Below are 14,653 nucleotides of genomic sequence, written 5' to 3'. Positions count from 1 at the left end.
AAACAAAACAAAACCAAAAAAGCAGAGGGAGGCTGAGATGGGACCATTTTAAACACAAAACTTGTGAAAATTTGCCTTTGCTTGATCCACACTTTCGCTGAATTAAACAGACTGGTCATCCCCTATGTGACCCACCAACGCAAGTCCACTCAACCTACTTGAAGCTCCCTTCCTCTGTGGCTTTCTGTTGGGAAACGCCGGCAGGATGTAAGAGAGGGAAAGGAAACCAGTTTGGAGTGTCATATATTTTCCTCTACTCGCTGTCTTACCACTCCTTAGGAGTGTCTGCTCCTGTAAAGGTTTACAGACTGGGGGATCCAATGTGTGGGTCGCTCTAAGTCCGATCAGCTGGGTAGCAGTGGGATTAGTTCTGGTATTGGTTTACTCAACATGGGGCAAAAGTCCTGGGAATGACTGCTTACCTCCAGAAATGCAGTTCCCATCAGGCACTCCTACTGCCAAGCTCCTCCTGCTCTTATCAGGCTGATAACCCAGGTCTTTCCTTTGCCACCTACAGGCCCAGAGGTGAGAATGGCTTCCACTGAATGCCCTGCGATCCCTTATTGTCCCTGATATCCCTTATATCCTTTAACCTGCTCACACGTCTGTGAGTAACCACATCATTAACCACAGTCACTTATACTACATTCAAGCATGTCATCTATTTCCTGACAAGACTCTAACTGACACTTTAGTAATTGACTTTCTAACCGAGAGACGTTTAGACAGGTCCAGGGTTAGATGGCTTCACTGGTGAATTCTACCAGACAAATCTAAAGCCCAACCCTTCTCAGAGGCAGGAATACTTCTTAACTCGCTCTATAAGGTTAGCATTGCCCTGATACCAAAGCCAGATGAGCCACCAGAAGAAAAGAAAACTATAAGACAACATCTCTTATGAATACAGATGCAAAATTTCTTCAAGAAAATACAAATAAACCAAACCCAACAGCGTATTAAAAGAACGATACACAATGATCAAGTGGAATTTATCCCAGGAATGCAAATTCTTCACGACAATAATGGAAGAGGATAGAAACTTTTATGATCATTCATTTGACACAGAAAAGGCATTGGAAAAGCTCCAACTCCCTTTCATGAGAAAGAGAACTTTGAGAAACCCAAAGTTAACATCATATGGTGCAAGACTAAAATATGTTCCCTTAAGATCAAAAACACGACAATGATACCTGCTTCTAACAATGTTGCTATTCAGCATTGTATTAGAGGCGCTAGCCAGAGCAGTTAGGCAAGAGAAAGAAATGTGATACCCAAATTGGAAAGAGAAAACATCAATTGCTATGTGCAGTCAACATGATCCCATATTGACAAAAGCATCCACAAGCAAGTTATGAGCACGAATAAAAGAATTCAGCAAAGTGGCCGGGTACAAGATAAGCATGCAAACTAAGTTGTATTTCTATATACCAGCAAAAATTCACCTAAAAAGGAAATTAAGAAAGCTATTTCACTTATAACAGCATCTAAAAGAATAGGATGCCTAGGAATAAATTTAATTAGGGAGGTGAAAAATGTATACCCTAAAAAAATAAAATATTACAGAAAGAAATTAAATACAAAATAATTAAAATATGAGTTCGTAGGCTGGAAGACTTAATATTGTTAAAATATCAATACTACCCAAAGCAAGTTGCATTCCAACATCATCCCTATCAAAATTTCAACAGCCTTTTTTTAAGTTGACCCTCAATTCATGTAGAGTTTCAAAGGAACCCAAATATCTAAAACAATCTTGATAAAGAACAAACTAGGTAATCACACTTTCTGTTTAAAAACTTACCAAAAAAAATAATAATAAATAAAATTTTTTAAAAATAAAAACTTGCCATAAACTTACAGTAATCAAAAATCTTGGGACTGATATAGACATATAGACCAGTGAAATATTGAGATCCCATAAATAGTCTCATAAATCTGCACCAGCTGATTTTTTTATTGCTACAATACCTTAGACAACTTTATTAAACAAATATCAAATTGTGAAGTTATTGTGACATGTCCCCCTTCTAGGCCTACACACTTCTAAAGGTGGGATTTCTAGCTCTCTAACTCCCCCAAAGAATTCTGAATTCTTTCATTGGCACCAAGTCAAAGCGATCATTTTGGCATGGCCGAGGAACTCAAACTGTGTTCCTGTTAAATGTTCTTTTAATTGGGGGAACGAAGAGAAGTGTGAAGGGGCAAGAACAGGGCTGGCAGCTGGATGGAGTAATGTTTTCCATGAAATTATCCTAGGACAGGCCTTGCTATCCTGGAAGCATAAGCAGGTACATCGTGATGAAGGCCAGTTGATTTTAAAGAAGGATGGCAAGTCTATTTCACGAGGAAAGAACAGTTGGATCTCCATATGCAAATGAAAGACGTTGGACCATATACACAATACTATATCATGCACAATGACCAATAAGCATACAAAAAGATGCCCAGCATCATTATGGTGTGCCATTAAGTCCAATCCAATTCACAGAACTGCCCTTTGGGGTCCCCAGTATGTAGTCTATGGAAGCTGAGTGCCAGGTCTTTTCCCCTACAGAGCTACTGGTGGGACCTAACTGCCAACCTTGCAGTTAGCAACACATCCAACCATTGTGTCACCATGGTTCCTGCCATCAAGTCAGGGAAGGTAAATCAAGATCACCATGAAATACTACTTTAGCACCACTTCCCTGATGATGATCAGGAGGGGGAAAAGAGTGGAAAATAAATGTTGGTGATAATGTAAAAAAACAACCTGAAACCTTGTGCATGACAGACAGGAATAGTTCAGCCACTGTGGGAAAGATATAAGCAGTTCCTCAAAGTTTCAAATGCAATCACCATGGGACCCAGTGGTGTCTCTCCATTCTCGTATCCCCCATGGAGCTTCTCCCACTGGAGACCACACAGAGTCCTTGTTGTTGTTGTGGGGTGTCATTGCATCAGTTCCAACTCACAGTGAGCCCTCTACACCATTGAAGGAAACACTGGCAACCTGGTCCTGAGTCACCGGCACAATTGGTTTTATGTTTGAGCCCATGCCCATTGTTGCAGCCAGATGTATCAATTCATCTCCTTGAGCCTCTTCATCTTTTGTATTAATCCGGGTACATTTGAGAAACAAATGCACAGAAACTTATGTATAAGAGAGAGTTTTATGTAAAGGTTAAGCCCACATCAAGAAAACATCCCAACCTAGTGCGGCCCAAGCCTACAAGCCCAACATTAACCCATATGTTTGACACCAATCCACAAAGTCCTCCATCTCACAAAACACACAATGATGCTGACTGCAGGAGGAAAGCTGAATCAGTGAATGTGTAAGCATCTCTCAGCCCTGGCAGGGATCCAGCAGCCAGGGCTGCATCGGGGAAGGTCCATGTCGATTCTCCTCCGGGGTGGCTTGCAGGAAGTGAGCCTTGCCAGCTGAAGCATCCTGTTCTGACCATCACAAAGCAAGAGACCCAAGAACTAGAAAGGCAAGGCTCACTGAGCCATTTATCCCTCTGCCCTTCAATTAACCCTACATGTGTTTATAGGCCAGGTTGGCACAATAAACTAACTACCTCACATGAATATCTTTTTTGTGTGTTTGTGAACTGGTCCCTCTGATAACATGTCCAAAGTACATGTCACAAACTAAATCTAACCATCCTTGCTAAGCAGCATTCTGGCTGTAATTTTCTCAAATTTGTTTCTAATTCTGGCAGTTCATGGTTTTGTTTTTGTTTATTTGGGGACTTGTGTGTGTGTGTGTGTGTGTGTGTGTATTTTCAATATTCTTTACCAATACTATAATTCAAATGTCTCCATCCTTCACCAGTCTACCTTATTCACTGTCCATTATGAGATGATTGAAAATCTCATTTTTGCTCTCTAACATTTTCAAGAGGTCTTTGGTAGCTGATTTTCCCAGTGCTGTATACATTATTTGATTTCTTGACTACTGCTTCCAAGAGCATTGATTATGCATACAAGCAAAATGAAATCCTTGACAACTTCAGTCTTTTCACTACATATAAGGATGTTCTTTATTGGTTAATTCTGAGGATATTTGTTTTCTTTACACTGAGTTGTAAATCCATACTGTAGTCTTTGATCTTCATCAATAAATATTTCAAACTTCCTAACTTGCAGCAAGCAAGCAAGGTTGTGCTATCTGCATATTGCAGGTTGTTAATGAGCCTTCCACCAATCCTGATGCCACTTCTTCGTATTCTTTTTCATGTACCCAGATGCTCAGATTATTTATTCAGTATACAGATTGAATAGGCCAGTATATGGTGGAAGGATACAACCCTCTCACACACATTTCCTGATTTTAAGCCTGATTTTACTCCCTTGTTCTATTTGAACCCCAGTTTCTTGGTTTATGTACAGATTCCACATGAGCACAAATATGTGTTCTGGAATCTCCATTCTTCCCAATGGTATTCATAGTTTGTTATGCTTTAGTTGAATTTCCTTGCATAGTCAATTAAACACAAGTGAACATCTCTCTGGTATTCTCTGCTTTCAGCCAAGATCCATCTGATATCTGCAGTAACATGCCTCTTTCCACATCCTCTTCTGAATCCAGCTTGAATTTCTGGCATTTCCTACTTAATATACTGCTACAGCCATTTTTAAATTATCTTCAGCTAAATTTTACTTGCATGTGGTATCAGTGATGTTGTTTGATAATCTCCGCATACTGTTGGATCACCTTTTTTTGAAATGGCCAGCAATATGGAACTCTTCCATTTGATGGGTCAAGTGTTTCTTGACACAAACCAGTGAATCTGTACAGCGTTCCAACACTTTGGTAAAACATTTCAACTAGTATTTGGTCAATTCCTGGAGCATTATTTATGATAGTACCTTCAATTCAGCTTAGACAACTTTCTAAAGGGCCATGGGCCCTTGGTCGGTGACTCTATGTTTTCCTTCCATTTTGTTTTAAATGTCTTCTGCATCAATCCATATTTTGCAATCGCAATTTTTGGCTGGAATATCTTCTTCAGTTCTTTCTTGATAAATTCTGATATGTTCTTCCTCTTTGGTTTTCTAACTCCAGGTCTTTTTCACATTTTATTGTAATACCTAACTTTGTCTTCCCCAGTTGTCTTTTGGGATTTTCTATTCAGCACTATTATTTCATAATTTCTTCTATTTGATTTTGCTAGTCTACTTTCAAGAATAAATTTTAAAGTCTCTTCTGGTCTTTTCTGTGTTTCCTGCCTTTCTTAATAAACTTTGCTTTCATGCTGATGTTCTTGATGTCATCCCATAGTTTATCAGGTCGTCTATTATTAGTATTCAATGTGTCAAATCTGTTCTTTATATGCATGTTCTCTAAATTCAGGTGGGATATGCCTCTTGTGGTATTTTGTCTCTTGTGATATTATTTTCATTTTCTTCACCTTCAACCTGACCTTGAACATGAGCAATTGATGGTCCTGCTCCACTGCTGGCCCGTGGCCTTGTTTTGGCTCATAATATTTAACTTCTCCATCATCTCTTCCCCCAGATGGAGTCTATTTAGTTCCCATGTATTCCATCTGGCAAGGTCATGCAGTCATTTATTTTGTTAAAAATGTGGTTTTATAATGGGTGAGCCTTGAGTCTTGCAAAATGCAAAATACTGTCACATGATTTCTAGTATAATTTCTATCACTAAGATCATATTTTTCAACTACTATCCCTTGCTCTTTGTCTCCAAGTTTCTTGTGCCCAAACCAGTAATTACCAATGCATTCTTTTTGCATGATCAATTTCAGACTACAGAGATTGGCAGAATTCTTCCATTTCTTCATCATTGGATGCACTCATTGGTGTGTAACTTTGAAAAGTAGTTGTATTAAATGGTCTTCTGTTTGGGTGAATAGATAGCATCCTGTCACAGATAGAATTCTACTTCAGGATAGGTCTTGAAATGTTCTTTTAGACTGTGACCTCAACACTTCTCTTCAATTTGTCATTATAACATACCATATGATTCAAAATGTCCAATGTCAGCTCATTAATGCCACCACCCATTTGCTAGATTGTCATTCTGTAGTTTCTTGTGTTTCCCTATAGTGCTGAAAGTATACTACCACTCTCTCAAATACCAGCAGTTTCACCCATGGTAAACAGGTTTCAGCAGAGTTTCCAATTATGAACAGATTATGAAAAAAGAATTGTCTGTCCATTTTTTATGGAACTGCTCCTGAAAACCCTTGGAAGAGTGGTAGAACATCAACAGATACAGTGCTTGAAAATGAGTCCCAGAGGTTGGAAGGAACTCAAAATACAACTGGGGAAGATCTGCCTCCTCAAAGTAGAGTCAACCTGAATGACTGGTATGGAGTCGCTGGGGCCTTTCTTTGCTGATGGTCTATGACTCAACATGGGAAGGGATCATCACAATTATGCATTAATAATCAGAACACAGAATGTAAAAAGTACCAATCTAGAATAATTATAAGTCATAAAAATGAAATGGAAACCATAACAATTGATATCCTACTCACTAGTGAGCTGAAATGGACTGGTATTAGCTACTTTGAATCAGATAATCCTAAGCTTTACTCTACCAGAATGATTAATATGAGAAAAATTATGCCATACTCATTGTCAAAAAGAACATATCAAGATCTATTTTGAAGTATAATGTTGTATGTGATAGGGTAATATCTAGAGGCCTACAAGGAAGTCCAGTACAACTATTATTCAAATTTACACAGCAACCAGTAAAGCTAGCAACGTAGAAATTGAAGGATTCTACCACAAATTTCTTCAGTCTGAAACTGATCAAACATGCAGTCAGAGTGTATTAATAATGACTGGCAATTATAGAATTTTATAAGATCTACGGCTTATTTCTTGCAAATACCTTCTTTCAACAACATAAATGGTGACTGAACACATGAACCTTGCTAAATGGAATGACCATAAATCAAATTGACTACATCTGTGGAAAGAGACAAGAGAGAGCCCTATATCCTCAGCCAAAACAAGATTGGGGAAGACTGTGGAACAGGCCATCAATTGCCCATATGCAAATTAAGGTGGAAGCCATGAAAATGAAAACTAGCCTATGAGGCAAAATACAACCTTAAAGCCTATCCCACCTGAGTTTAGAGAACATCTTAAGAACAGATTTGACACATTGACCACTAATGACAGAAGACCTCACTAGCTGTAAGATGATATCAAGAGCATCATGCATGAAGAAAGCAAGGGGTCATTTAAAAGACAATAAAGAAAGTAAATACCAAAGTGGATATCAGAAGAGACTCTTGAGTATAGAGTAGCTAAAGCAAATAGAAGAAACACCTCACCAGAAAATTTCAAAATGCCACTCCAGAACACAAAGTAAAGTATAATTAAATGTGAAAGGACTTGAAGTCCAAAAGCCAAAAAGGAAGAATACACTCAGCATATTTGAAGCTGAAAAAAAAAAAGATCAACATTCAGCTATTTTAAAAGGCAGCATATTATCAAGAATCAACACTGTTGAAGGAAGGAATCCTAGCTGCACTGAAAGCCTTAGGTGAAACCAAGGCTCCAGGAATTGACACAATGCCAATTGAAATGCTTCCAAAAAGTTGATGAAGCACTCACTCACCCATGCCAAGAAATGTAGAAGGCCCAACAACTGGAGGAGTTCCGCATTAGTGCTCATTCCAAAGAAAGGTGACCCAACAGAATGCAGAAATTATCAAACATTATAAAAAATGTCACAAGCAAATAAAATATTTCTGAAAATAATTCAACTACTGTTGCAGTAGTATATCAGCAGGGAACTGCCAGAAATTCAAGCTAGATTTAGAAGAGGATGTGGAATGAGGGATACCATTGGTGACATCAGATGGCTGAAAACGAATACTATAAAGATTTTTACTGGTGTTTTGTTGACCGTGCAGAGACATTTTTGTGGATCACAAAAATTATGGATAGCATTGCCAAGGATGGAGATTCCAGGAGAACACTTAGTTATGCTCAGGTGGATCCTGTACATGGAGTGCGAGGCAGTCATTCAAACAGAACAAAGGAATCCTATTCTGATTTAAACTCAGGAAATGTGTATAATAGAGCCATATAATTTCACAATTCTTAATCAGTCTGTATACTGAGCAAATCATCTGAGAAGGTGAACTATATGAAAAAGAACATGGCATCAGGATTGAGAGAAGGCTTATTACCCACTTCTTATATGCAGATGATATAGCTTATTTACTGAAAAATGAGGATGACATAAAGCACTTGCTGATTAAAATTGAAGACTGCAGCCTTCAGTATGGATTACAACTCGGTGTAAAGAAGACAGAAATCCTCATAGCTGGACCAATAGGCAAAATGCTCTGAAAAGGAAAAAAGATTGAAGTTGTCAAGGATTTAATTTTGCTCATAAGCACAATCAATGCTCTTGGAAGTAGCTGTTAAAAAATCAAATAACATTTGCACCAGTCAAATCTACTGCTCAAGACCTCTTTTTTTGGGGGGGTGGGGTGGAATTCATGGTTTATTTCTGACACCCAGGACCCTACTGAACCAGCACAGGTAGCGCCACATCTTTTCTCTGTCCAGGATTCACCCCATCAGAAGTTTTTGGAAATGATGCCATCCGTCTTGGCCAGCCAGAGGATGGAGTCGTCGGACTCACCCATCCTGCGGATGACCCCCCAGATAGCGTAGGTCTTAAACTGGCCGTTGAACCTGCCAGTAACCTTGTCAACCTCGGCCACCATCTGGATGGACACGTGATACTTGGCGCCGACGATGTGGTTACTGGCGGAGCATTTCCACAGTACTTACAGGTCCACGAACTCGCCGGTGTTGTTCTGTATATTGGGGCCTGGCCTGAGGACCATGCTGTGTGAGAGCAGAGAAAGGAAGCCACCCAGGCCCTGGCAGCAGTATTGGCCCGTGGGGAGGGGCCCGCAGCCAAGACCTCATTAAAGTGTTGAAAAAAAGAGGATGTCGGCTGTTGCTCTGCTCAACCTCTGCAACACCAAAGCAGGCAAACCACCAGCCTTCTGGGACACTCCCCTGGGAGCAAAGCCACAGAAGGATAAAGTGGCAGGTTAATTCCATAGTGAAATTAGTTGTAGGCAGTTCAAAAAAGCATTCCTACAAGTCTCCCAGAGAGAATCAGTGCTCTTTGACTCCCTGGAAAATGGCACCTGGCTCTTCTAAAGCAACGCAATGCAAACAGTCATCAGCCCCAACGACCTCAATGAAAAAAACAGGAGAAACAAAAGGCAATGGCAGAAGGTGTCCCAAACATAACAACATGCGTAGAAGAAGCAAACATTGAGCTGACACAGAAAGAAATTTTCAGAAAGCTGCTTGGAATCATACAGGATATGAGGGAAACAATACAGAAAATGAATGAAATGATAGAAGAGATAAAGGCCATCCACCAAAGGGAAATACAGGAGCTTAGAGAAAAGATAACAAAAACAAGTAGCAGAAACACAGACCTCGAGAATCAACTGGAGGAATCAGAGAACCGCATCAGTGATTTGGAAGACAGCCAGGCAGACTAACAAAGGCGAACAAAAATCTAATGAGATCATCAGAGAAGCTGAAGAAAACCTAAGAGCTATGTCTGATGCTATGAAGCAGAACAACATTAGAATTAGTGGTTTACCAGAGGAAGACACAAAAAAGAAGTCCTCTACAACAACAGTGAGAGAATTCTTGGAGGAAAACTTCCCCAGCTTAATGAATGAAAACCAGGCAACCATTCAGGAGGCTTAAAGAACACCAGCTAGACTGAATCCCAAGAAGAAGTCACCAAGGCACATAATAGTTAAACTATCCAACTTTGAGGAAAAGGAGAAAATCCGGAGAGCAGCTAGGGAAAAACAAGCAATCACATATAAAGTTTCCTAAATAAGACTAAGCTCAGACCTATCATCAGGAACTATGAAGAAGAGGAGAGAGTGAAGTAACGTATTCCAAAAATTGAAGGAAAACAACGCAAACACAAGAATACTCTACCAGCCAAGTTATCGATCAAGATAGATGGAGAAGTAAGAGTCTTCCCAGGTAAGAAAAAACTCAAAGAATATGTTAGAAGAAACCCAGCCCTACAAAAGATCACTACTGATCCAGTATGGGCAGAAGAACAGCACTCACCAATCATAAATAAGAGACTGCCACATAGAACCTCACCAAGAGGCAACAAAGAGAAAAGAGACCCAAAATAGCATTGACGTAAGGATGGAAAGAACTCAAGAATGACACACACACACATGCACAACAGACTAATGAGAAAGGAAAATAGGAAAACACCCAACACAAAAGGTATAAGATAACATCACAGAGTCCACAGATGAAGATAATAATGCTAAATAGCAATGGCCTGAACTCAGGCATTAAAAGACTGAGACTAGCACACTGGCTTAGAAAACACAACCCATCAATCTGCTGCCTACAGGAGACACATCTCAAGGCTATAGACAAAAATAGACTGAGAATCAAAAGCTGGAGAAGGGTACACCAAGCAAACAACAATTAAAAAAAAGCAGGGGTTGCAATCCTAATCTCGGATAAAATTGACCTGAAAGTGCAAACTATAAAAAGAGATAAGGGAAAAAAGAGATAAGGAGGGACACTATATAATGCCCAAGGGAATGGTAGACAAAAAACGAATAAGCATTGCAAACATATATTCCCCGAATGAGAGCCCCACTGAATACGCCAACCAAACACTCCAATAGATTAAAAAAGAAACCAGAGCCTCAACAATTGTTGTAGGTGACTTCAAAACACCGCTATCTGAGAAAGATAGATCACAGGGAAAGAAACTCAACAAGGAGGCTAGAGATCTAAACACTAAAATTAGACAATTTGACCTGATATATATTTACAGAGCTTTTCATCTAAATACAAATTCACATTCTTTTCAATCATAGAAGGCACATATTCAAAGATGGACCACATTCTGGGGCATAAGGTGAATCTACATAAATTTAAGCACATTGATATCAAACAGACCTCTTTCTCTGACCACTGTGCCATAAGGCTGGAAATCAACAAAAGGAAGATGAAGAAAACAAAAGCAAATAATTGGAGGATGAATAACTCTCTACAGTAAAAAGAATCGTACTGGCACAAATCAGAGATGAATTAGGAAATTTCTAGAAACCGATGAGAATGAGCACATGGCGTACCAAAACTTTGGGACACAGCAAAGGCAGTTATCAGGGGAAGTCTAATAGCAATACATGCGCACCTGAGAAAGCAAGAGAGACTCATGATTGATATGCTGGCACAAAATTTACAATAGAGAAGAGTCAGGACAATCCTACTAATAGCAAAAGAAAAGAAATTATAAAAATCAGGGCTGAGATTCAGGAGTGGGAAAATAAGAAAACTATAGAAAAAATTAATGCTGCTAAAAGTTAGTTCTTTGAAAGAATAAACAAAATCGACAGACGGCTGTAAAACTTAACCAAAAGAAAAGAGGGAACAAATTTGAATAGCAAGAATGAGCGATGAATGGGAGGACATTACAACAGATCCTAATAAAATCAAAAGGATAATTACATAGTACTACAAAGGATTGTACGTCAATGAATTCAACACTTTGGAAGATATGGACAAATTCTTGGAAAAACAATCCCTTCCTAGACTATCTTCGATGGACATCAAGAATCTCAACGGACCCATAGTGATAAAAGAAATAGACAAGGTTATCAAAGGATTACCAACAAAAAATCCCCTGGACCAGATGGCTTCATTGGAGAATTCTACCAAGCATTTAGGGAAGAACTAACACCAATCCTACACAAACTCTTCCAGAATATAGAAAAAGATGGCAAACTCCCGAACTCCTTCTATGTAGCCAGTCTAACTCTGATACCAAAACTGGGCAAAGATCCCACAAGAATTGAGAACTACAGACCAATATCCCTAATGAACATCGATGCAAAAATCCTTAACAAAATACTAGCCAACAGAATACAAAAGTATATAAAACAAATAATTCACCATGACCAAGTGGGATTCATACCAGGCATGCAGGGATGGTTCAGCATACAAAAGACCATTAGTATTATTCATCACATTGACATGAAAAACTATAAGAACCACATGATAAATCGATAGATGCAGAAAAAGCATTCGATAACATCCAATACCAATCCCTGTTTAAGACACCTGAGAAGATAGGAATGGAAGGAAAATTCCTCAAGACAATACAAGCTATGTATGAAAAACCAACAGCAAACGTCGTAGTCAATGGAGAAAAGACTAACACAATCCCACTGAAAAAGGGGACCAGACAAGGATGCCCCCAGTCCCTACTCTCATTTAATATCGTGTTACAGGATTTAGCTAACAGTATAAGGCAAAGAAGAGACATCAAAGGTATTCATCTGGGGAAGGAAGAGGTGAAACTATCCTTATTTGCAGATGATATGATTTTATATATGAAAAATCCCAAAAGCTTCACAAGGGGAGTACTGGAAGCAATAGAGGAATTTGGCAGTGGCACGATACAAGATCAACAAACAGAAGTCCATCAGACTGTTATACACATCTGATAAGAACACAGAAGAGGAGATCAAAAAGGTGGTACCCTTCACAATAGCCAGACACAAGTTCAAATATCTAAGGATATACCTGACAAAAAGAACAAAAGATCTATATGGGGAAAACTACAGAACACTATTACAAGAAACCAAGAGCTATCTCAACAAAGGGAAGAATATCCCATGCTCGTGCATTGGAAGACTCAATATAGTCAAGATTTCAGTTCTGCCAAAGGTACTATATAAGTTTAATGCAATCCTGATACAATTACCCTCATCTTTCTTCAAAGAAATTTTAAAACTGATTACCAACTTCATATGGAGAGGGAAGAAGCCCAGAATTAGCAGAGGACTCCTCAAGAAGAAGGACACAGTGGGAGGGCTTGCTTTACCTGACTTTTGCACATACTATACAGCCACAGTTGTCAAAACCACATGGTATTGGTACAATGACAGATACTCAGAACAATGGAAAAGAACTGAAAATCCAGAAATAAAATCGTCAGCATACAGACAACTGATCTTTGCTAAGGGCCCAAAAAATGTCAAATGGGAAGCAGCTGCCCTCTTTTAACAAGTGGTGCTGGGGGAAAAAATTGATATTGACCTGCAGAAGAATGAAGCAAGACCCTTATCTCACTCCATGCACAAGAATAAACTCAAGGTGGATCACAGACATTGAAGTTAAATCCCAAACTATTAGGGCCATCAATGAGGGATTTGGGACCAAGTTGAAAACTTTTGCACAGGGAATAAACAGGCTATCAGAAATAGGGAAGGACACAAACACAGAAGAGGAACAAATTGACAAATGGGATATACTGAAGACTAAACACCTGTGTACATCGAAAGAATTCACCAAGAGAGTATTGAGAGTCCACAGACTGGGAAAACATCTCTAGAAATGATACATCAGAAAAAGGCCTTATTACTAAAATCTACAATACTCTGCTAGCTTCCAAAAAGAAAGAAAAAACTAATTGCCCACTGAGGAGGTAGGCAAAGGACCTGAATAGATGTTTCACAGGGGCAGAAATCCAAATGGCCAGCAAACATATGAGAAAATGTTCCTAATATTTAGCCATAAGAGAAATGAAAATTAAAACAACAATGAGGTACCACCTAACACCCTCAAAGGTGGCCCAATTCAAAAATATCAGAAAGCAACAAGTGTTGGAGGGGCTGTGGGGAGACAGGAACTCTCATCCACTGCTGGTGGGCCTGTAAATATGTGCAACCACTATGGAAATCGATCTGGCGAGATCTAAAACAGATGGAAATTGAGTTACCATACAACCCAGCAATCCCCCTACTGGGCATATACTCAGAAGAGGCAAGAAATAAACCAAGGCCAGACATCTGTGTTCCAATGTTCACTGTGGCACAGTTCACAATTACAAGGAGTTGGAAGCAAACCAAATTTCCATCAGCTGATGATTGGATTAAAAAACTGTGGTATATACATACAATGGAGTACTACACATTGCTAAAAAGCAGTGATGAACGTATGAAACACATCGCTGCATGGAAAGAACTGGAGGAAATCATGCTAAGTGAAGTAAGTCAAGCACAAAAGGACAAGTACAACATGAGTCCGCTGAAGTAAGCTTTTAAAACAAAACATGCAAAAGGGGCATAGGGAAAAAGCTACTGTATACAAACATTCCTGGGGTGAGGACCAGGCAATATGGCAGTGACTAGATCAAATACAGGGATATACATGGTAGACAACTAAAAAGGAGGTGGGGAAAGAAAAAGAATAACAATAAAAAAGAAATGGGTAGCAGGGGCATAGGGCATTAACCCACCCAAGGGGTGGGTATTGTTTATATTCCACAGGGAAAGAGGGAACAGACTTCAACCCAGTGCTCCAAGATGTGAATGCAACATGCCAGCATGGAGTAGGGAACAAGTGGAGAGGTCTGGGGGACTGGTCCCAATCCCAACTACTAAGTGGACACCTGCCACTCCCCACAGAAGAATTTATTTCAAATGATGGCATTGAATCTGCAGCTCTGGGAGAGGGACATATCTGATTGGAGCACACAGGAGCAGATGAAGGGGGAGGAGGAAAAAGTGAAGCACATACTGGCCCACCAGGCCTTGAGTACAATAATCCCAATTAGAGCAGCCAGTCCACAGATAAT

The 14,653-nt window shown here is 39.5% G+C and overlaps 1 pseudogene; it reads right to left on the bottom strand.

Moving 5' to 3' along the window:
- Positions 1–8,561: 8,561 nt before the first annotated feature.
- On the bottom strand, positions 8,562–8,834 carry LOC142449329 (small ribosomal subunit protein eS21 pseudogene; annotated as a pseudogene).
- Between the last annotated feature and the right edge of the window lie 5,819 nt (positions 8,835–14,653).

The sequence above is a fragment of the Tenrec ecaudatus genome, chromosome 5, assembly GCF_050624435.1.
Source record: "Tenrec ecaudatus isolate mTenEca1 chromosome 5, mTenEca1.hap1, whole genome shotgun sequence".
Lineage (NCBI taxonomy): Eukaryota > Metazoa > Chordata > Mammalia > Afrosoricida > Tenrecidae > Tenrec > Tenrec ecaudatus.
The sequence above is the reverse complement of the archived record's forward strand: the minus strand, read 5'-3'. Positions and strand labels throughout refer to the sequence as shown.